This window comes from Cupressus sempervirens, chromosome 7 (assembly GCF_028749045.1).
Source record: "Cupressus sempervirens isolate cs-2001-9-10 chromosome 7, ASM2874904v1, whole genome shotgun sequence".
NCBI classification, from domain to species: Eukaryota; Viridiplantae; Streptophyta; class Pinopsida; order Cupressales; family Cupressaceae; genus Cupressus; species Cupressus sempervirens.
In genome coordinates this window covers 265,778,878-265,803,318 of record NC_143124.1, presented here as the reverse complement: position 1 = coordinate 265,803,318, position 24,441 = coordinate 265,778,878, and positions in this window count along the sequence as shown.

The following is a 24,441-nucleotide window of genomic DNA, read 5'->3' as shown; positions in this document are numbered from 1 at the left end:
CAATAATTCTAGTTTAATAAGGACAAAACTCCATTTTATTCTATAACATAGTTTATCAAAGTTGGTTTTATAGGATAGACCATTTCGTGCAGATTGTTGGGCCCATTAAATAGTTTTCAAAGATGACATACAATCATCAAGAATTAATATTCTACCAAGGAATCATATTTGTTCTAGATATCTCTTTAATAGTCTTTTTAGTCCTTATGGATAATGTTTTTTATATAATTTTGTAGAATGGGTTTAATAGGTTAAGATAAAAAAAATCGAAGATTGTATCCTAATTCTTCCTTGTTGAAAGGAGACTCACCAATATCTTGTTAATATAAGATCATAATAGACTTTCCTAGAAAGCTGATAAATATTGAAGGAAAGATTAATATTTTATATGCTACTTCTTGGATTGATATTTAACTCAATCGAGACCCATTTATCTAGGAACTCTATTAAAATAAATTGAGACAACATCATGTTCAAGGTCTTTAATGGATAACTCATGATCCAACTAATGACAATACTTTAATTCAATAATCAAGGTTTTAAGAAGAAGAATTCTATGTCTTACTACAAGGTCTAGTTCTTGTTGCTTCTCTCAATCTTACCTAGGTTCATGTTTAAGGTGACTGCCTCATTACAATCCATGCTTGCTTTACTAAAGTCATGCATAATTGAAATTTAGCTTATATTTTTAAACAAGTTTGAAGGTTGGTTGACTCTTTTCAAGAATCTATCTTTTTGAATATATTTTAGGAGGGAGCCAAGCTCCAAACTACCTATCAAACTTAGACTATGATGATATTTCAACACATGAGCATGAAGTGGCTACTATTCTCGATGCTCATCTAAGATTGGCAAAAATTATTAATAGTGAGTTAGTTAAGACATGACAACATTCGTACGAAGGATATTTTCTCCATCTCTAGATTATGGATAGTAGGCATATGGGAATTAGGGTGCAACATATTATGGGATTATTGGTTGTCAATTGGTTTATAGAAATGAGAAATTTTGCAATTCTAGTTTGTGAGAGAAAAATCATTTTGCATTGAGTGGCTTTAGATGTATACAATCTACATTTAACTAATCTGATGTAGAATTGGGTTTCAAAAGGTTATTAGGTTTATACTATGTACTAGACAATGATACCAATTTTTCTTCTATAGTTCTTTCCTGATTGAGTCCTTGTACAAGATTAGAATTTATATGTGTGTGTGTGTGTGTGTGTGTATACATATAGATACACACACACACACACACACACACACACACACACACATATATATATGTATGTATATGTATACATGTATATATATGTATATGTATACATGTATACATATGTAGATATATACATATATATGTGTTTGTGTGTGTGTGTGTGTGTGTGTGTGTGTCTAAATTCTAATCCAACACCAAAATAATAGGGCAACTTTAGTAGGGGTGTTTGTGGAGGCAATCCTTCTCCCTTCAAGTGTTGCTACCAATATTGACAAAGAAGGACACAAGGTGGCTATGAAAGGGTGATATAAGGGTCCTATGATAAGGATATTGAAGTGGGAATGTTTGGGGCCACCTTGGACAAAAAAAAATATTCAAGTTTGGTTGAACCTATAAAAGTGGGCTTCTAGAATGGGGAGTTTTCAAGTTCCTCTTCTTTATTCTTCCATTTCAGCTTTAAAATTAACACTTATAGTTTATTTGATTCATGGTATTTTGAAAATAAAGATTCCTACCTATCTCAATTTAACCAAATCAAGGTTTTACAAATATTCATTTGTATTTTTGGGATTTTACTTGAACCAGTTATTTCACTTCAAAGATGACAAAGAAGATAAATTTTTACATATTTATCTCCTCAAATAGGAATTCGAATTAGAACATACAATCATGCAATTTTTTTAAATTAGAATAAAATATTAGATCTATAACATCATTAAGATGTAATGGCTTAAATGCATAATACAATCTCTAACACCATTCACATGAAATAGTTTAAATTCATAATTAGATAATATATCTCTGACAAATTGACATCTTTCTCACTTTTTACTCTTGTTCTTATATGATTCCTCTACTACATTTCTAATAATGTTCTCTAAGAAAATTATAATCTTGTGAGCTTAAATTTGGAGTCAAAGACATAAGTAGAATGAAAATAACAATATTAACTGAGTGATAAAATAGAAATACATCTACTCATTATAAAATAGAAACTCATGTAGCATCCATTTGGGGTTTGTTGAAGGTAATAGTGAAATTAATCTTTAGAACCATAGTGGAGCATAAGCTCACACATTAGAAGATTATGAAATCATACTAAAAATAAATGATTAAATTTTATTAACTTATGAAAGTATATGAATTATTTTCCCCTGCTCTACTATTACAACTTTGAAAACCCTCAAACATTTTACTTAGGGGTTGGTTGCAATATTGTATCAACACAAGACCATAAAATTTATATAAAATATTTATGATTTGATAGTATAGACAATATTTTTTTAAATTAAATTTAAAAATATTGGGAATAAACATTGAAACTCTTATGAAATTTACAGAGAGAAGTAAATCATGTAATACTGCTCAACCTTTCTAAACCTTAAGAAATTAAAATCCCCTATGACATACCTAATATTTTTACTCCAAGATAGATCTAGGTATAAAATGTTATAGTACAACACATTCAAAGCTTTAGGTGGACTCAAAAAAATAGTCAAATCTAATTTTTTTATACTCCTCAAAAATTGTAACCAGGATTTGATTTCCAATTCACATAGTTGCTAGTGGGAATTCTGGTAACCTAGTTTTGAGGAAAAATTAGAAGTGTGGTATTCTAATTCCATTTTGTGATTTTTTAAAAATAAATGCAATTTTTTCAAATCCATATTATGGAAAGCCCATTCTTGACATCTTCCATGAACCAAATGGACCCATATAAGTAAGTTTCTTGGATCTTGTCCCAATATTGAGAAAGTTTGGTTCCATATCTTAAAAAAACTAGAATTTGGAAGGAGAAGTTGACATAGCAACCCTTCCCAAAACTTTATTGTCCATTGAACTTTATAGTAAAGAGGATTGTAGCCAAATACTTTGTGGGGGACCTTAGATGATTGGAAAGATACCTCTATCTATTCATAAGTGGACTCACAAATGGAACTTTGAGGAATCTTTTTTGCCTTTCTCCCAATTTTGGTGAGAATCCTTGATTTACTAGTGGAGTTTTTGATCAAACCAGTTTTCAAAACCAACACTTCTTATTTTGGTCAATTCGGTAAAAATAGAAGCCTGTGACATCTATCATGATCAAAGTGGGTAAAAATAGAAGCCTATGACATCTATTATGAAGGAAATGGATCCCAGAATGTAAACTATTCAGCTTTAATGACATCAAACTGTATTTGTGTTGAGGATTTGAAGATGATGTAAATTGCTGAAATATGTGGAATTAGATGAATATTATGCTTTTATTTTTTTTTATTTTTTTGACAAAATATCTATTTTGAAAAAAAAAAAAAAAAATTCCTTTTGTTAACCTCCAAAAAATATAGGGTTTAATTTTTGTAAAACAAGTATATGCAAATCATCATTTTTGGTTCTGATTTTAAGACATGTTATAGATGACATGTATAGAAAGAGAACAAAAAATGAAATATTGGTATTTAATGTATATTCTATTTGTTATAAGTACTCAAGGTTGAGCATATCAAAAATCAATAGGTTTTTCCTCCCATCAAAACTTCAGTATAAAATCCACACCTTTTTGAAAATAGTATTACATATTCTTGAAAATGACTCTCTCCTCTAGGGATAAATATAAAGTTTAAATTCTCTTGATATGACTAACCATTTTTTTCCTTTTCTATGGGAGCATCTTCTCAAATGTTAAAATGCCCTCTTATAATATTTTAGAATTATAACATATTATAACTAAGAAAAACACTAAGAAATTTATATAATGATGATATTGACTTTGAGATCTATAAAAGGGTATTTTTAGTTTTTAAGAAAAGTTGAGTTTTGATAGTAAAATAAGATTAGACCAAAATAGTTTTAGAGCTCCTAAGAGGTGACACGGACCTATGCTTTTACCTAAATAGGAGATTCTTAAACAAGAGGTGTAATTTGAAACCCTTTCCTTTTCTTTCTTTATTTGAGATAGCACAAGTCACTGGGCTGAAAACTATCCAAAAAAATTCATGAAGGCTTCTCGACGTCATCCTCCTCAAGGATAGGAAAAGTAATGATCCCATAAGTAGCTCCCTCTCCTAGGAATGATGCTTTGGCGGAGGTGAAGAGTCAAGGGATTCATAGTATTCCTGTCTCACTAAACGAAGTGGTTTTGGAAGACTCTCTTGTTGTTTCCAATCTCTCTATTGGAATGTTTCAATAGAGCCTTCAAGGTTTTGGTTCTCTATCTACCCAAGTGATGACTACATTTTTAACATAGAACTGAAGAAAGAGATATCACTTTCTTAGAAAATAAATCTTCTAGAGGACTAGCTTCTTCTTTGAGATGATTTGATAGATGGAGTAGAAGAGGAAGTAATTGGAGAGGATTTTCTCAAAAGATCATAGCCCTTTGGGGTGGGTGTGGTTAAATTAGTAGTTTCTCCTTCTTCAAATGGGTTGATCCAAAATTTCCAAGTGGTAATTATTAGACCTTTTTATCCCTTGTTTAGAGGTAGTTGTGAAATTTTTGGATTCAAGGGTTTAGCCCTAGAAGTCCTCTATTTTTACTGAGATCCTTTCTCAAGTACCCAAAACTTGTTTCTGTCTACTGGGCCAAGAGTCTAGATAGTTAGTTCAACTAAACTCTTCTTTCTTCTTTTGATCAACCTTGAAAGTTTGTAATTCATAGGAGAAAATTTAAGCAAAAAGTTCTTGTGTTCATCAAAAAAGTAACCTATAATCTAATAAAATTAGATATCAAAGGAAATCTAAATTAGGCCTAGGTAAGACCAATAAAAAGTAGGATCAAAAGTCTACTAGTAGAGAAGACATTGTAGATGCAAAACAAAGAACCATCAAGGAGATATGCTCCCTTATTTCTAAATAAAGATTATTTCATGGAATATAAGGGGATTGAATGCCACACATAAGAAAGATTTAGTGAAGAATGTGGTTTAGGATCACAAATTAGATGTGTTGTTAATCCAAGAAATCATGATGTGTAGAGTTAAAGTTGAATTCCATTCTCTCTTTAGGAATGGTAAAGTAGTAAGGTTGATTTTGAAGGATCCTTAGGAGCTGTAGCTATCTTCTAGAATACTTTTCTCATTCAAGGTGAGGTCCTTTTGGTTGAAAATAATATATTTTGTATTAAGTTTTCCCACATTAGATACAATTTCTCTTGGATTCTTTCTAATGTCTATGAGCTCCTAATTCCAAAAATTTGAGGTTGGCCTTTGGCAAAAGGTTGGGGTATTTTGAAAAAAATACCATTGAAATTGCATAGTTGGGTAAGTGCAAGATCATGGTTGGCCAAACTATGACCTTAAGTGAGAATGCAAAATCAGGACATCAATGTTAATCAACATGATGTGAAATCTTAAACTAGTTATGAGCCTTATATCAAAAATTTGTAAGAATAGAATTTGTTGTAAACTAAATGTGGTTTCTAAAATACTACCACGTTTTTAATAAAAAAAATAAATTGAATTGGTTAAAATGTTGAATTTCAATGCAAAAGTACAAAAATAATTAAGAAAAAATAAGAAGTAGTTGTATTTCTAACCACCTTAATCACAATGAAATGATAATATTTTTTTAAGATTCTAGATATAAGAAGTAGACTCGTACCAAGATGTGATGCATATATTGTTTTAATTTTATTCAAAGGAAATAATTAATTTTGATTTTTTTGCTACAATATTGTTTAAAATTAAAAAATTGCTATGTCAGACCACCTTAACTTATTCAAAATTAAAATTTGTTTTCCAATCAATGTGTAAATCAACACTTTATAGGTAAACCCATTAGAAAATAAGTAATAATTACGTATTGAACTCATAATTTGAAAATAATTATATTGATGGAGAGCTAATAATTTCCTTAGGAAAACATTTTTATTTCATCAAATTTAGATGAAAAGTAATTTTCTTTGATATCACCACTTTTTGGCTCATCATGATCTTGCACATACCCAACTATTTATTGATGATTTTAACTCCCCCTTGAGTTATAATGTTAAAATGACAAACATTTCTACCCAAGCACATCTAGATGATAGCATAGACTTCATGGATTTTATCAATATGCATGCATTATTTTGGGTGAATCTTTTAATATATTTCATTTTTTTCTCTCCTTTATTACCAAGGTATGGTCTAATCACTCCTCAATTTCACTGCTAGTTGATTCCATTATGATCAAACACAATTTTCCTTCCAAGTTTCAAAGGATGTGCTTGGAACATCCCAATTTTTATTCTCTTGTCTAGGACTGGTTGAATGTGCAGCTAAAAGGGTCAGCCATGTATAATATTGCTAAGAAACTTAGTCATATTAAAATGAAGTCAAATCTTATAGCAAGGAGACTTTCAGGGATATTTTCCTTTAAAAAAAATAAAATTAAAGATGGTGTGGATGAAGTTCAAAAGTCTATTCAAGATGAAGTGATTCTCAGTTTTATGCTAAAAAGGAAAAATATCTTCTAATGAAGTATCATGATATTATCACGAAAGAGGAGCTTTATTGGAGATGAAGATCAACATCCCTCTAGTTGAAAATTGAAGACAAGATAGGTTTTTCATCACACAACATCAAAACATAGAGCTTATATTAGAATTTTGAATATTTCTACTCACAATGGAGATGTACACCTTGATGGGGATATCTCTAAGGCTTTTGATGATTTCTTCTCTAATCTACTTTAAAAAGATGTTAATATTTTTCCGATATGTTAGAGTCAACTCTTGGTCTACATTACTTCTTTGTTAGGTATAAACAAAATGTTGGTTGTCATTCCCTATGTGGAAAATTTTTAAAGAGTGGTATTTTCTTTTGAAGGAAAAAATTCCTTGAAACCTAATGGATTCTTGATGTTATTCTTTCAACACTTTTCGAAGTCAATTGTGTTAGGGGTGTCTTTGTAAGTTAAAGATTTATTTTTTCATCCTATAAACTTCTTAAGGAACTCAATTCCACCTCCAATATTTTGATTCTTTAAAAAGAGGGTGGTAGAATTGTGGAATATTTTTGGCTAATAAGTTTGTGAAATTCAATTTATAGGGTGTTATATAAAGTTCTAAATTCTAGATTATTGACTATTTTACCTTCCATTTTTTCTCCCTCAACACAATAGTTGTGTTGAGCTTGTAAATTTTAGAGTCCATCATGAATGTTTATGAGGTGATTCATTCTACCAATAGTTTGAATCCTCAAGGTTTTCAGCTCAATCTAGATTTTTCTAAGGCTTATGATAGAGTTCAATAGGGCTCTATATTCAAAGTTTTGAAGAATTTTTCTTTCAAGAAATTTTACTCAGCATTTTATCCAGCTGAGTGGGACTATTTGATCTATGGTCATTGTTAATGTATCATTTGAAAAAGAACTCAAATGCTATAGAGGATTGGGACATGGAGATCCTCTCTCTTCCATTATTTTTGTGACTATGGTAGAGATCCTGGGAAGATATATTAGTGCTCATGCATGTAAAGGATTAATTTCTTGTTTTAATCCATCTTCCTATGAACTTACTTGCTCTCATGAGATTTTTTTTTATAACAAAATTAGGATGGTGGGAATCCTTGATCAAGGGAGAAAGAATATTTAAATAATATTTTTAGGTGTATCTAAGGATTCAACTCAATTGATTAGCTAGGACAAAATATCTATCTTCTTTGTCGATACCCCTATCCTTGGACAAGAAAAGATTGCAAGAAGTTTGGAGTGTAAAGTTGAGATCTTTCCAGCTTCCTATTTGGGACTTCATTTAGGGTTGAAACCTCTAGAGGGGTAAAAGTACAAAGTTGTGTCACCTTTTAAGCTGACTTATCAAAAGTAATGAATTTGAATATTTCTATGAAAATATTAATTTTGTTCAAACATATGATCTAGATAAATTCATTATAGCTAAGTTATATATGGTCTCACACTTTTCTAAGTGGAAATGTCTATTGAATGCATGTTTTATACTAGTTTGTATCCAATTACTAAAGAAATTAAATTATTTTAGAAAAGTGAGGTTTCAATAACTCTTACTACTCTTTATGATATTTTTTAGTAACATATAAACACCATTTTATAGAACTCAAAATCAAGAATATTCTCATATAGAGTTTATAGTATTTTAATTAGATTTAGTATATTATAATTAAAAAATTTTAAAAGGACATATTTTAACACTTGAAAAGATGTTGATTTTGAGAAAATAATATTAAATCATATTAAAAAAAATTAAAAATTATACGAAGTTTTAGAGGAGAGAATCCTCTTCCAAAATGTATAACTTTTCTTCTGGTGAGAATTGATTTGTTTTGAGAAATGTGGTGGGAGATGAAAACTATCGATTTAAGGTGACTTAAAATTTGAATCATTATAAAAGAGAAAATATAGGTCTAAAGCTATTTTACATTTTTTACTATTATAGATATATATGTTATCTATAAGATAGTCTAAGTTTAAATGGAAATAGGTTTTTTTTCCATATACTTTTGTGCTAGAAACTAAACCCCTAATTTTTAGCATTTTCAAAAACTATAAAATTATCTATAAAAATTAGGAAAATATATTAATTTTTATTCCAAATAATTATTAAAAATTATAATCTTAAAATTATAATTTTCCACACATTTCATTAGTTTAGTTTATTTTAAATTTAACTAATAATACTGATTTTATGTCTTTAAAGTGAACAATTATACTTTTGTTAGCCTTTTCCTTTACAAAAGGGTGACATGGGTTTTTGCTTTTACCCAAAGGCCTTCTAGGCTAAGTTGGTTGATAGATTCAATTCAAATTTGGCTAGTTGGAAAGGCACACTACTTAGCCAAGTATGAAAACTTTAACTTCTTAAGTCAAGTTTAAAAAAAAAATCTAGTTTATTCTCTCAATCTATTTAAAATGATAGGTAGCTCTTAGATACCATTTAAAAAGTTTTGAGGAATTTTCTATGGTCATGAATTGAGGAGAAAAAAAGAGCTAGCACTAGGTGCTTGGCAAAAAATCTATAGCTAAAATGTTTCAAGACAAAAAACATTCAAAGAAAATCCTGAATAGTAAGTACCTAATAAATAATATGAACATTAAAAAGTTCCTAGGCTGCCAAAATCTTGTTCATAGGTCGAACAAATATGGAATAACATCCAATAAGGTAAAGAGTTAATCAAGTCTAGATCTACATGGAAAGAGAACCATGACAGTATTGGTGTGGATTTTTAGGAAGATATGTATTTTTTGGGAACCAATTTCTTTTTTGGTGGGGTTTTAACCCTTCAAGGAAATATGTAATATTTGGCTCAGGTCATAGGTCTTAGACGATTAACAGAATGGTAGATAGGTGGCTCTCATAGCCCTTGATCCTAGTTTTGTTTCCCTAATGATTGATCTAAATTTTTTAATGTTGGATGTGAATGAACTTGGTAGGGTTGTTTGAGAATGTAGTGCTAGTTGTTCTTATTATGTGGCATCACATATATATGCTTTGTAGAATCCTAGCACAACATCTAATATCCATTTTTTCCCCTTGAGCTTCTACTTTAGAACAAAGTTCTCATAATAGAAACTCTAATGAAAAGAGGTATGTCTTTTTCTAATAGGTTTTTCCTTTGTGAAGGGTCCTATAGCCTAGAGACCAGATTTTCTTATAGTGTCCCTATGCCTACGAGACTTGTATGTGTCTTTTCTAAAGTTAGAATCTCTTATGAATCTTTCCTAGTATAGCGGCTAAACTATGGAAAATATGTTGTGGATTCTTTCTATCCATACAAATTGGTATCAAGTTGGTGCTAATGCATGGTCATTTAGTTCACTCGATCTATGTCTTGGGTTATTTGATCAGTTAACCTATGCATTTAATATTTGTTGCACATGATTATTATGTGGATCAATCATAGGATGTATGAGGATGTATTTAGGGTCTTAGATGTTTCTCATATGTGAACTTAATAATTTTTATAAGCCAACTAAGTAATGTTGCATCTATTTGGCTTCTAGATGATTATAGTTAGAATAGGTCAACTTGTGGTTGTGCAAGTATAAAAGATTGGTCTGCATAGTAATTAGAAAGTGGAGTAGATTGAGTGAAGTAAATGCACTGGAGAGAAGAGATCAAAAAAGTAATCTAGAGCTGCAAATTATGAGAAGAGATAGTAGTGAAGAATGTGCTTAGGAGACAAGTAGGTTTCTTGGTAGCTTGTGACCACAAGTTTAGATTTTTCTTAGAGTTTCTACCATATTATTGTGTTGTTCCAAATCTAGTATGGCTAGGGTTGGGATTATTTGGATGTTGTAAGATCATTCAAAATTATTATTGTAATTCCTTTGTATTGATCATAACTAAAAAGACCTTAAAACTTGACACATTGTATGTCACTATTTTTTGTATGAATAAAGAAGTGGATTTTGGTATTAGATCTTGTATCTGGTGTTGTGTTTCCTTTATGGTTGCTAGCTAGGGGCTTGGTTATCTCCTTTGAGTATTCACTAGGTCTTGTACTATGTCAAATATTGTGTAGAGAAATTATTTATAAATATGTCCCATGGGAAGTGAACAAGGGGGTAGTATCAAATTTTTGGAAAACTCATGGAGCAGTCCCTCTTCTTATGTTTATACTTATCAATTGGATATTCTTTTTAAAATTCCTTGAGTGAATAATGGGGGAAAAACTTATTAGATTATATGGAATTAGTTGATACTTTATTAGATATGCTGAAATCAAAAGATCATGGCAATGTGCAAATGGACATGGAACAGTGTAATACGTTTCAAGACATTATGAAGGATATAGTTATTTATTTGTCAAAAAGAAACGATAGATGTGTCCATTAAAGTACTTTTGAGAGGAAGAATTAGTAGAGTGGGAATGTTATGGTAAATGATCAATATTATGAAGTTAGAAGGTTAAAGAAAATGATCAAGTTGTTGGAATAATGATACATTTTTCATTAGTTACAACACTTATTTGATTCTGAATGCTTACCGAGTTCATCACTCAGTTTACAGTTCATACCGAGCATTCGTTGTTTACCAAGTATGTTCAGTAGTGTTTACCGAGTCAGGAAGGTAAATGAAGGATTTAGTGTTTATCGAGTCAGGAAGGTAAAAAAAGGATTTAGTGTTTACCGAGTCAGGAAGGTAAACGAAGGATTTAGTGTTTATCGAGTCAGGAAGGTAAACGAAGGATTTAGTGTTTACCGAGTCAAGAAGGTAAACAAAGGATTTAGTATTTATCGAGTCAAGAAGGTAAACAATGGATCTAGTGTTTATCAAGTTAGGAAGGTAAATGAAGGTTTCTATGATTACCAAGATAGAAAGGTAAAAGAAGTATTCAGTGCTTACCAAGTGAATCATCGGAGTTAGTTTCTACTAAGTGACACAATGTTTACCAAGTCACCAGTGGTTACCAAGTTCCAAGCTACTCAGAGTGATTAGTATGGACAGAGCCCCTGCTCTTATCGAGTACATAACGATGTAGTGTATTGCAGTGGATGCCGAGTGTCAGAAGGTCACCGAGTGAGTTTGAGGAACCTGAGTTTTCTACTATCTGGCCGACTCAGTAATGTTTTGTCCACTTGTGTTCAGCCGACCTTGTTGCTGTAAATATTGGAATGGTATATATGTAATGTATTGTGCCATTTGCAAAATAGCTAAGTAAGAATGTAATTAAGAAAATTGTAAGAGAATCAACAGTAGAGTATTCAACAAGGTTATCAAGGAGCAGCAAAGATATATCCATCACATCAAGTGATCAATACATAAGATCTAATCAGCAAACCAGTTGCAAGCAGATCCACTGCTTCATCTTAACAGGTGAATCGGTTTGCAAATCCTTTAATAAGGTAGACTTAAAAGTCTTTTGTAAATCTCCTAACAGAGTGCATACTTCATTGTATGTTTGTAAATCCTCTAACAAGGTGGATCTAGCAGTCCTACTTGCTCCTAACAGGGCAGATCACCAGAAGTGATCATTGTAAGCCTTAACTGGCCAACTTTATACTGCAATATTGAAGTTTCATGGGTATCATCCCCACCCCAGTTTTACTTTCAAATTGAAAGGTTTCTGGGTCACCAAATCATTGTGTTAATCTTTTCATGCATACAGTAAAGAAGATGAAAGAATGGTGAATTTGTTATTATGCAGAATTGGTTTAAATTTTTTAAGTTTACGAATTCACCCCTCCCCTCTCAGTAACCTTGTTAGTCCTGAATATTTCCAACACAAGTATGACACATGAGTCAGTTGGAAAACTTAATAGTGCACTATCATTTTTTTATCTCTCTTTTAACTCAAATTTTTTTCCTTCATGTTTGACATGGTACAAATTCCACAAGGAATATATTCCTTGAAATTAAATCATTTTGATCATGCCAAACCATTGGGAGATGTAACCTTTAGAGGACATTAATGATGACTCTCATTCTATGGATTTTAAATGTAAAAACATTATGATTCAAAGGGCCATTAGAAAGGTAGTTGTGGAAGAAATTATCTTCCCACATAATAAATTAAATATACTAAATTATCTTCTCATTTTAAATTTATTTTCTTATCCAATGCCATAGAGATCCTCTAGCTAGTGTCATTAATGGAAATTGTAGCTACAAAAGTTGTCTAGGTGAGTGTTTTTAGATAATATTTTGTTGAAAGATGCAGTCATTAGATATAAATTTGGACTATGGATGCCTTCATTGGTGGAATATTCCCATGAGGTTTATTTCTATTCAGTCATAATCATATGTTTTTGCATGAAGTTTTGAAATGATCCTTTGAGAGATTGCAAAACAAATAGGTTAATTATATTGATGAAAATAGGTGTTAAGTATGCAAATAAAAGATTTTTAGTTGATTGCAACAATTGAAATAAATATCTCTCAATTGTACAAGGTATTTAGGGAATCAAGGAAATCGGTTATTCAACTAAATCCTAATGTTCCACAACAAACATTTGATCAATTTTGTAAGTGCAATTTAGATGAAGAAGATTAGCTTATTAAAGAGGGATATATTAATAAATATTATGCAAATGTAGTCAAAAGTAAAGTCTTTAGAAATCATAGAAAGAAGAATTTGAGAGGATATAATAAATTTCAAAATAATGAAGGTTCTAACCATTTTTATAAAAATGATGGTGTAGAAATACAAGTTGGAAGAAAACCCATTATTTGCATTTATTATGGTGGAAAAAAATACATGGAGAAATTTTTTTTGAAAAAGAAGGTTAATGAAAGGCATGCATACAAGAACAAGAAAGAAAGGTTTGTGACTATCTCCCAAAAAAGGAAAGAGAAAACAAGTAATTAGGTAATTGCTACACCTAAAATTAAATGTAATGTTAAGGGGGGATGATTTGCTTCAGATTCTAGTTAAGAATGGATTTTAGATTTAGGGACATCATTTTACATGACTGGTTATAGGAATGTTCATATTGATTTTTATAAATGAAATATTTAGATCAAGAGAATACTATTTAAAATAAAATAAAACTTGCAGTTCTAGTGACAGGAACTGCTAATATAACAATTGGGTCTTTGTAAATATTTTACACATTCAAGGACAAGGGGTGAAACTTATTTAAGTATACAAAATATTTCAAGATGGATATGTTTTTTTTGTCACTACTGATCAAGTTCTTATTAGAGATAAAAAATACCTAAGCAATATAATTGTTATTCAAGTAGATTTGATTATGAATAGAGTCTAGTTAATTCTATGGGATTTGTTGATGATGAATTTACGTACTCTCATTCTTATATTTCCCAAGGTAATTACATGTCAAAACATTGGCATGTTGGACTTGGACATATATATAATAGAAAATTGCAAGGTATTATTAGAATAGATATATTTGGAGGATTAACAAAAAATTAATCCTCTGAAGTTGTTTGTGAAGGATGTGTTCTAGGGAAACATCACCAAGATCCTTTTGATTGAACTAAAGCATGAGGAGATAATCATCCATTACAACTAGATCTAACTAATTTATTTGAGCTAAGATATCCTTCACTTATATGGGATATATATCTTCTTATGTTTATTTATTATTATAGTAGAAGACCGTGATTTTATTTCCTCGAAAGGAAGAATGGAACATTTGAAGTTTTTCAAAAATTGCAAGCATTAGTTGAAAATAAAAGTGGAAAAAGAATCAATTTCTTTAGAATGAATAATTGGAGTGAATATTTTAATCATGCATTTGAGTCATTTTCTAAAAATTATGTTATTATTTAAATCAATAGAAAAGTTCCCTATAACTCTAAATAAAATGGGGTAGCTAAATGTACAAATAGAACTCATATTTTAGAAATGGTTCATTGTCTTGATGATATGGACAATGATGGCTCATTGTTCTAAAATATGTTTTGATGATATAGAAAATTGCACATACAAAAATTTGATGAAATGTGAAAGTTATTTGTGATTTATAAAAGATAATGTGCATATATAGTACCTAAGAAGTGGTTTTTGGTATTTGCATTGTATCTCTTAACGCAGATGAAATCATGATGAGTGAAGCTAGATAGTGAAAATAGATAGCCTGTTGATAAAACCACTAAGTTTGTAAGGTCCGTGATTGCATGTTTGAAATTTGCAATTACTCTAAGATGACAATGTTTTGTTATTGTTAAAAGATGTAATGAATTTTAATATCTTAATCAGGTCCTATTATAGTTAATTAGGAAAGCCTCAAGGCTGACTCAGAGAATTATTTTAAGGATATGGTATAAAGGAAGGTTATAAATTTGCTTTTAATAAAATACTAATGTGTGTAAATGAAAATTGAGAAAGTGACATGCAAAGTTTGTAAATGTGATTAGGCAATCAAAGGAATCAAGGTAATGCAAATTTGAAGATTTGGTTTTGAGATCTAAGAAGTATTTGGTGTGTTATTGGTACAATAAGAGGAAAGAGAAAAAGCTCAATTTGAGGAGATTGATTTCATTTCTATTATTCTAAAAGGAATAATATAGAGGTTAGTTGGATAGTGAGTTTGGTGGTCTTTACCATGTTTCTATTTGGATGATGGTTCCATCTTCCTTCTATAACTCCTAACAAGGATGACACAACTCCTAATAGGGACTAATATGTACTAAATGTATTTCATTGGCTCATAATAGAGTCCATCCCCATAAAAGGAATATTTGTATCAGTACATCATTTTGTGGGTACCATCTACATTGGGATTTTCCCTCTGATCAAGAGTTTCCCTAGTTAACATATATTGTGTTATTGTGTGTGTGTATCCTCATATACTAGCTGATTATTTTTATATCTAAAATTTGCATCTATGATTGGATTCTAACTCAGTAAACTTTGAATAACATGGAAAAACTCCTAGGTAGTGGGAAGTACCTAAGTTAGGAGTGAATCTCTAGGTTATAGGACATATCCTCTTGATGTTTCACTAATTTACTTCTTTGAATAGGATAATAAACATGAGTCAAAAAAGGGATATAAGGATTTCTTCTAAAGTAAATGCTAGAAAATTAAAGTTGGGTGATACACCAAATGGTAGGATGAAGGTATTGTTGGCCTGACTCAATGAAACACTTCTGGGAAGCTAACAAGATCTCAATATTGCAAAGAATCATCCACATATAAACATTTCACAAGAAATATATAATTCAAATAAGATGTTAAAAGAAATGCTAACATTCACAATCACATCTCACTTATAGCTAAAACTAAGATAGAATCCAGGGATTCAAAGAGTAAATCTCAAGAAATTCTATAAAATCTAAAACTTCAACAACATTTAGAAACAATAAGGGTTCTATTACTATTCCTTTATTTAAATATCAAAGGTCACTAAGCAAAATTTCTCTTGATTGACTATAAAAATAAAGTGATCTACCCAGAGAGCATGGAGTACTCCTAGGAGATCTCAATAATTCTATCTTGCATAAGACTTGAAAAATGCTAGCCCTTTCTCCAAATCTTGAAAATCCTTAAATAGACTAGGATTACAAAAATCTTCTAATGGGAGGGGCGCTTGTTAAAAAAATAATAGAAGGGTAAAGAAATTTCAAAGCATTACATTCATATTTAAGTTTAACACCTTCCCTTAATGGGCAACACCATGAGAATAATCATGTAAAGGCTAGGTGCTACATGTTGCAGAAGTACCTTAACTACCCTTTTATTCTTGTGGTATTCAAAGATCAAATCCACAACCAACCTACTAGCATAACATTAATAGTTACAATTGTATTTAAGAAGAGATCATATATTTCTTGGTGATCATCACATGGAAGCAATCTCATCAGATGTCCACCATACCTATAGTCAATAATGGATATAATATTCTTTTAAAAGGGTCATTTGAACCACCAATCCATCCCTTCAACTGATGCCAACCTACCAATTCATTTGTGCATTGATATTGCACCACTCTAGGGTCAAAATTTAACTGACTATCTAGGAAGGTCATATACATAATAGTTGAAAAGTCAAATTTAAACTTTGACTCTCAATCTCTTGATACTATGACCTTACAACATACTAGGGAGGAAAACCCTTTGTAATATATTAACATGAGAACCCCAGCTTTATGATCTTACAATCATTAGAAATCTTCTTTATATTGTAGCATCACAAGCACATGAAAATAGTTGTACGACCATATGACAAACCATGTATTGTAGCATTGAAACATGCTTTTTGGCCTATTATGACCTTATGATAACCCTTTTACACTCTTTGGTGTAGGATTAATGGTTTGATATATAACCTTCATGATCTCATGACAAACAAAAATTGTATGATCCTAACCCGCATTAATGGCCCTTGAGATCTCTTGACATACTATCTATTGTAGTATCAAAGCTTCAAAATAGCATGTGTACATTTTCTTTTTCTTATGCTCCTGGGCCACCTTGTCTTGTCACTTTAAGACTTACTATCATAAGATCATGCCTATCATGTCATCATGCTTCTTTTTTTCTAGGTTCATGATCTTTCAAGCAATTGTGTGTCATAACATTGGAATCTAAAGATTTTGTCAATCAATACTCCTCCAAATGTTGAGTCTCATGATGCTACAACAATATGAACTCACAAGATTAGGCCCACCAGGACATGCATCACCTCTTTTCTTTGTCACTATAGCTAATGCCCCCAAAACTCCCCAAAGTGACAAAGAAACAACATTTGATTTTTTGAAGATCATGGGCCCTTGTGGTCTTCTGATTTCATGACATAAAATGGGACCTACAGAATTTAAGAGTTATAATAAACATAAGTGTAGTTACAACAATATACATGGATTCAAAAGATTATAACCAAGGGATATAATAATAAAGCACTGTCAAAAAACTTATGTATCCCCCAATTGCATGGGTATTTAACAAGTTAGGAAATTTTATTCTCACCACCCTAAGAAATATGACTTGTTGACCTATCCATTTTGTTCGTCATGATAAAAATGAGTAACAATTATATTATTCACATGTTTAAGGTTTAATAATGTTGATAAAAGTTATATTGATCTATTAACTAATTTTCCCCTCCTCCCCACCCCCTTTCTTAGTTATCTTGGTAGAGTTTACTTTCTAACAATCAGTAGTATAGCATCAGGTCCTTGAAGGAAAATCTTAACAACTTAAGGAGATTAATGGAAAGTCATTTCAAAAAGAAAAGTTATAATTTTAATGGGGTTACCTACGGAGCTAGAAGGAGAAGATGAAGACACATCTACTATGCATGGGTCTAAGATAATGGCTATGACAAAGAATGGAAAGAAAATTCTTGAAGAAGGAAAACATGAAGAATGCATTGAAGCTAAAAGAGATTGATTTATGTGTAACATGCTTTCAAGAGAAGCACTTTTTTCAGCTCTTCCTAGAATTGAATAAAGTCGGGTAAAATCCTTAGATTTATCTCATGAAATTTGGAAAGCTTTGGAATCTACTTTTCAGTATGATATGTATGTTAAGAGAATTATATTGCAAAAATGAATATGTTTGTTTCAAGAGGGTAAGATGATGAAAGATGAATATGTAAGAAGTTATCTTCATAGAATATCAAAAAATATTGTAGGAATCAAGTCTTATAATCAATGTAAAGATGAAGATGAGATTATATGGAAGATCTTGAAAACTTTGACACCGCCATTCATGAAGAAAGTGCAAATAATTGAACAAGTGATACCTTGTAGTGATAAAATTCTTCAAGAGACTCTTCTTGGAAGTTTTCAAGTACTAGAAGTAAGCTTGAAATAGAGATTGAGAATTTACCTTGAATGATTTTAACACATTTTGTGAAGTAAATGACATTAAGAAGCAACTATCAACTCTATAGACTCCTAAAAAAAATGGAATTATTGAAAAAATAAATAGGTCTATAACAGAAGCAGCTAGAGCTATAATGTTTGAGAATAATGTATCAAAGACATTTTGGAGAGAAGCAATCAATATAATAGTATATACAATACACAAAGTGCAAATCAGAAAAGTTACAAACAAGATACCTTATCAATTATAGTTTGGACATGGACCATGAATGAATTATTATAGAATTTTTGGAAGTAAATGTTATATCAAGAGAGATGATGGCATTGGTAAGTTTCATGCAAGAAGTGATGAAGGTATGTTCCTTGGTTATTCATTAAAAAGAAAAGCTTATAGATGTTTTAATCAAGGGACTAAGACTATTGTTGAGAGTAGAAATGTGAAAGTGAATAATAATTTTTTAATTAAAGAGAGAATGCTTGATTATAATTTTGATGATGAAGAAGCTAATTCTAAGCCTATTTAAGAAAATGCTAAAACTTTATTTGAGACTAGCAACTATTCATAGAATGATATTCAAATTATGGAATAGAGGGAAGAACCAAGATCCAAACCTAGAGAAGAAGTAAGAATTGAGACAATAATACCAAACAAGAATTTGTCAAAAAAACCACTATACTAATTAGATTATTGCAAATAAAGACAAAAGATTTATGATGAGAAAAAGAGCACATGAAGAATTATGTTTGATGTATCAAGTTTAACTAAAGAGTGTAGATGAAGAATACAAGGATGACTATTAGATTCAAGCAATGAAAGAAGAAATAGATTAGATTCTGAAGAATGAGAGATGGCAATTGGTTACTAGACCTTAATAGAAGAATGTTATAGGAAGTAAGTGGATTTTCCAAAATAAGAATGAAAAAGGCGAGGTTATGAGAAACAAAGAAAGATTGATATGTAAAGGATATTCATAGAAAGAAGTTATAGACTATGAAGAAACATTTGTACTTGTTACTAGAATTGAAATAGTAAGGATGTTCTTTGTTTATGTAGCACCTAAGAAATTCAAAGTGAATCAAATGGATGTGAAGTTAAAATTTCTAAATGGAGAACTTAAAGAAGAAGTCTATATTAAGCATCCTGAAAGATTTCCTTTGAGAGGAGAAGGAGATGGGGAATGTAAGTTGAAGAAAGTGTTTCATGCACTAAAATAAGCACCTAGAACCTATTATCAAGGTTATATAAGTATTTAATAAAGTTGGGATTTTCTAAAGGTACTATAGATAGTAATTTATATTTGAAAGAAATTTATAATGGCTTGTTGATTATTGTGATATTTTTGGATGACATAATCTTTGGAGGCAATGATGAAGAAAGTGAAAAATTTGATAATAAAATTCAGAATGGATTTGAGATGAGCATGATTGGTGAGATGACATATTTCTTAAGTTTATAGATGGTGCATAAGAGTTATGGAATTTTCCTATTACAGACTAAGTATTAGAAAGATTCATTGACAAGATTTGGCTTGGAAAGTTGTAAGCCATTTGGTACACCCATGATAACTAGTGATAAGTTATCTAGAAAAGATGAGACACCAATAATTCATTAGAAGAAGTAGATATCCATGATTAGAGGTTTGTAATATTTGACTCGCACAAGACCAAATATAGATAATACAATAAGGAATGATAGTATGCAACAATTAAAAAGAATATTCAAATATTTAAAGGGTACACCTAATTTTGGATTATGCTATGACATATCAAATGACTTTATGTGCATATACTAATGTGAACTGGGAAGGAAATATGGATGAAAAGGAGATTACAAGTGGTGGATTATTTTCTATGGAGGAAGATGTGTTTCTTGGTTGAGAAAGAAACAAGATTATATTTTATAGAGTACAATAGAGGTAGAGTATGTAGTAGTAACAAAAAACTATAATTAGATCATGTGTATGAAATACATGATGAATGATATTGAGATAGATTTTTTAGAACCTATTATCATACATTTTTATAACACAAGTATAGTAAGTATGTCTACGAATCCTATGTTAAATTCTAAGACTAAGCATATATCTATTAATTATCATATTCTAAGAGAGAAAGTTGCAGAGAAAGAAATCATATTAGAGTATGTTAATAAAAAATAGAAGATTGTAGATATTTTTAAGTAGCATTTTCCTAAGGATACATTTTAGTATTTGCAAGGAATTCCTAGAGTTATGTCCCTTCCTAGTTTAGAGTAGGTGATGCAGATATTGCATCATTCTTGTGGTATAGAACAATATTATTTATCTAGATTGAATATTGATGCTTCTTTTATGGGGGAGTATATGTGGTTGAGCTAAGTCACTGTGGAGTTTTGGTAGCTAGTATGAAACAGTTTCTTTGGACACTTGAGCTAGATAAAGATTTTGAGTAGTTGATTAACATAATGATTCATTTTTCATTGATGTCAATGGGGAAGATATTGCATGGAAAAAATCTCCTATGAATGTGGGAAAGTGTGCAATGAGGGAGAGATGGACTAAAGAAAGATGAAGCACATTGAGTTATATCAATGGGGGAGAAGTGTGAAAAATTGATGCCATCCATGTAAGCACAAGAAACATAGATTAAGAGTTGTTCCTATGAACTTCAATTTTTTTTGATGAAGAAGATTTGAAAACATAAGAGAAGTAGAAGAAACAAAGTTGGATTTCACATTCATGGACTTAAATTTTTTTCCATCTATGTTGTTGTCAATCCCAAAGGAGTAGATTGTTAGCATGAACAATGATAGTATTCCTTTGGGGGTATATCCTAACCATTTCTAGAATAGTTGGGGAGTTTGTTAGTATGATTGACATGTTGCATTCATGCCAATGTTTTTCATTGACATCAAAATAGTATTATTTTTATAAAGAATGATAGCATAGCTGAAAGAGAATAAGGTCATAGGAAATCTGTATTGATGATGAAGTTAGGCACAGTTGAGGTATGTTCTAAAGTATGTCCTAATGACATGGAGAACTACTTATGTCTAAAGTTGAAGATATGTGAAAGTTATTTGTGATTTATAGAAAAAAATTATGGAGATAAAGTACTTGAGAAGTGGTTTCTAGTGTTTAAATTATATCTCTTAATAAGGAAAGAATCATGACGATTTAAGGTAAATGGTCACAACAAAAATCCTGATGGTAATGTTAGCAAGAGTGTGAGGTCTAAGGTTGAACACGTAAAAAGTTGTAATTACTATGAGTAGAAAATATTTTGTAATTGTGAAAAGATGTAATGAATTTTAATATCTTAATGAGGTTCTATTGTAATTAATTGCGAAAGCCTCAAGGCCAACTCATATAATTATTTTGAGGATATGGTATAAAGGAAGGTTATTTTCCTTATGATGAAGACTAATGTGTGTAAGTGCAAATTGATAAAGTGATACGTGAAGTTGGCAAATGCAAGAAAGAGATCAAAGGGATTACTATGATGTGAATTTGAAGACCTAGTTTTAAGATCCAAGAGGTATTTACTGTGGTATTAGCATAGTAAGAGGAAAGGGAAAGAGTTTGAGTTCAAGAGATGAATTTCATTTTTATTATTCTGAAAGGAATAATATAGAGACCAACTGGATAGTGACTTTGGTGGTCTTTCCTCCAATGATATTTTGAGAGTGGGTCCATCTGCCTAATATAGCTCCTGAGAGGGTTGAAAACCCTCTTAACATGGTTGGAATCTGCTAACAAGGACACAAAGTCTCCTAAAAGGGACTAATACATACTAAATGTTGTTAAGAATAAGGTGTCTCAACCTTGGAAAATTCTTATTCTTATTATTTGTTTTGTAAATGTATTTTTTTTCCAAATAATATAATTAAGTGAGTGTACATTTCTAGCTTGCATGTTTATGTGTCACTCCACTTGTATGTGTCAGCATCTTGAATTGTGTGTAAGGAGATCATGATTAAAATGGTTATGATAGATTCCTATGATGCGTAAGAGCTATCTTTAGAAGATTTGATGATGGGTGAAGATGTGAAGAAATGTGGCAATTGATCATTGATATAAGTGACTTTAGGGTTGTAGAGAGAATGTGTATTGTTGATAATCTTTTATTGCGACTAGATTTTTCTTCTATGTCCTAAAAGAATTTGATTTGAAAGTGTGTTATAACCTTTCTGTTGAAGATAATACATTGTGTAGGTTTTCTAGGGGTGGGGTTGTTTTACCAAAAGGTTTTTTCTCACCAACATATCTTTGTGTTTGTGTTTTCTTTGTCTATGAATTTTCTATATTCATGGTTTACAACAATATTGTTGTTTACATAATATCAAATCTCAAGATGTACCTTTCTACCTCAAGATATTTCATCTCAAATTGTGCCGACAACTAAGATTTAAAATTAGAAATCATACCCTTACTCTTCCCAAACAACAACATATCATCAATATATAGTGCAACAATAAGAAGGTGATCATTTTCAACTCTGAAATAAACACAATGATCTTATTCTGATGTTACAAATCCAATTGATAACACAAAGGCATCAAACTTAAGCTACCATATCCTTGGATATTGTTTCAAACCATACATAGACTTCTTTAATTTGCAAACAAAATATTCTTTACCTTGATAAATATAGTGCTCATGCTATGACATATAAATCTCTTCCTCCAAATCACCATGAAGGAAAGTTGTCTTCACATCCATCTGTTCTATCTTTAAATCATATGATGCAACAAGAGATAATATAAATATAATGGATATCAACTTTGCAACTAAAGAGAATGTTTCACCATAATCTATTCCCTCTACCTATGAGTACCGCTTTGCAACCAATCTAGCTTTGTACCTTTCAACACTAACATATGTACAAAATTTCTTCTTGAACACCCATCTGCTACCAATAGGTTTCCATCCTTTAGGAAATGGTACAAGGTCCCAAGTTTGGTTTTAATCTAACGAATCCATCTCATAATCCATGGCCTTAATCTAGGAACTTGCATCTTCCATACCCAAAGCATCTTTCATAGATCTAGGCTCATTAGTGTTAGTAATCAAAGTGAAGGCACAACTAGAATCTAACATATAATAACCAAACCTTTCAAGATACTTTCTTACTTTTGTGGATCTCCTCAAGGGCTAAGGTTGAGGTTGTTCTTCCTCTTCTTCTGAGCTATTAGGGATACTAGAGCTTTCCTCATCATTAAATCCAACACGGTCTTTCTATTCAGTCTTCCTAGCGGTAGGAGAGAACAAAACAATATCTTCTTTCTTCTATTTTTCATCTAGTTGTAGCACAATAGGAGAACATGTTAACTCTCTAAAAATAACATTTCTCCTATACAACACATTACTAGTTGCAGGGTCCCAAAGCTTGTATCCCTTCATACCAACACTATATCTGATTAAAATACATTTGACAACATAATTTTCTAACTTAGATCTTTTCTCCTTTGTAACATGTACATAAGCGTCACAACAAAAACATGAAGATGTCTAATTGAAGGATTGTGACCATACCACACCTCCATGGGTGTCTTACCAAAAAGGGCTGATGTAAGATATCTTTTAACTAGATAGCAAGTAATGGCCATAGCTTCAACTCAAAACCTTTGACTAAGACCAGCTCCACTAAGCATACTCCTAGCCTTCTCCATCAGTGTCCTATTAATTCTTTTTGTAACTACATTTTATTGTGCGATATGAGGATTTTTCATATTCCTCTCAATACCTCATTCTTTATAGAATTGTTTGAAATCCATGGAGAAAAACTCAACACAATTGTTAGTTCTCACACACTTAATGTTCTTACTAGTTTGATTCTTTACAAGAGCTTTAAATTCCTTGAACTAGTTAAAGACTTATGTCTCACTTTTTAGGAAATAAATCCATATCCTTCTACGATAATCATCTATGGAAGATTCAAAAAATATAGACTTGGAGATAAAGGGAGCTTTTATAGGACCAAATACATTATAATGAATAAGATCCAAAACATCAAAAGATTTGTGAGAACTAGAGTAAAATTAAACATGATTTTTTTTTACCATAGACACAATGTT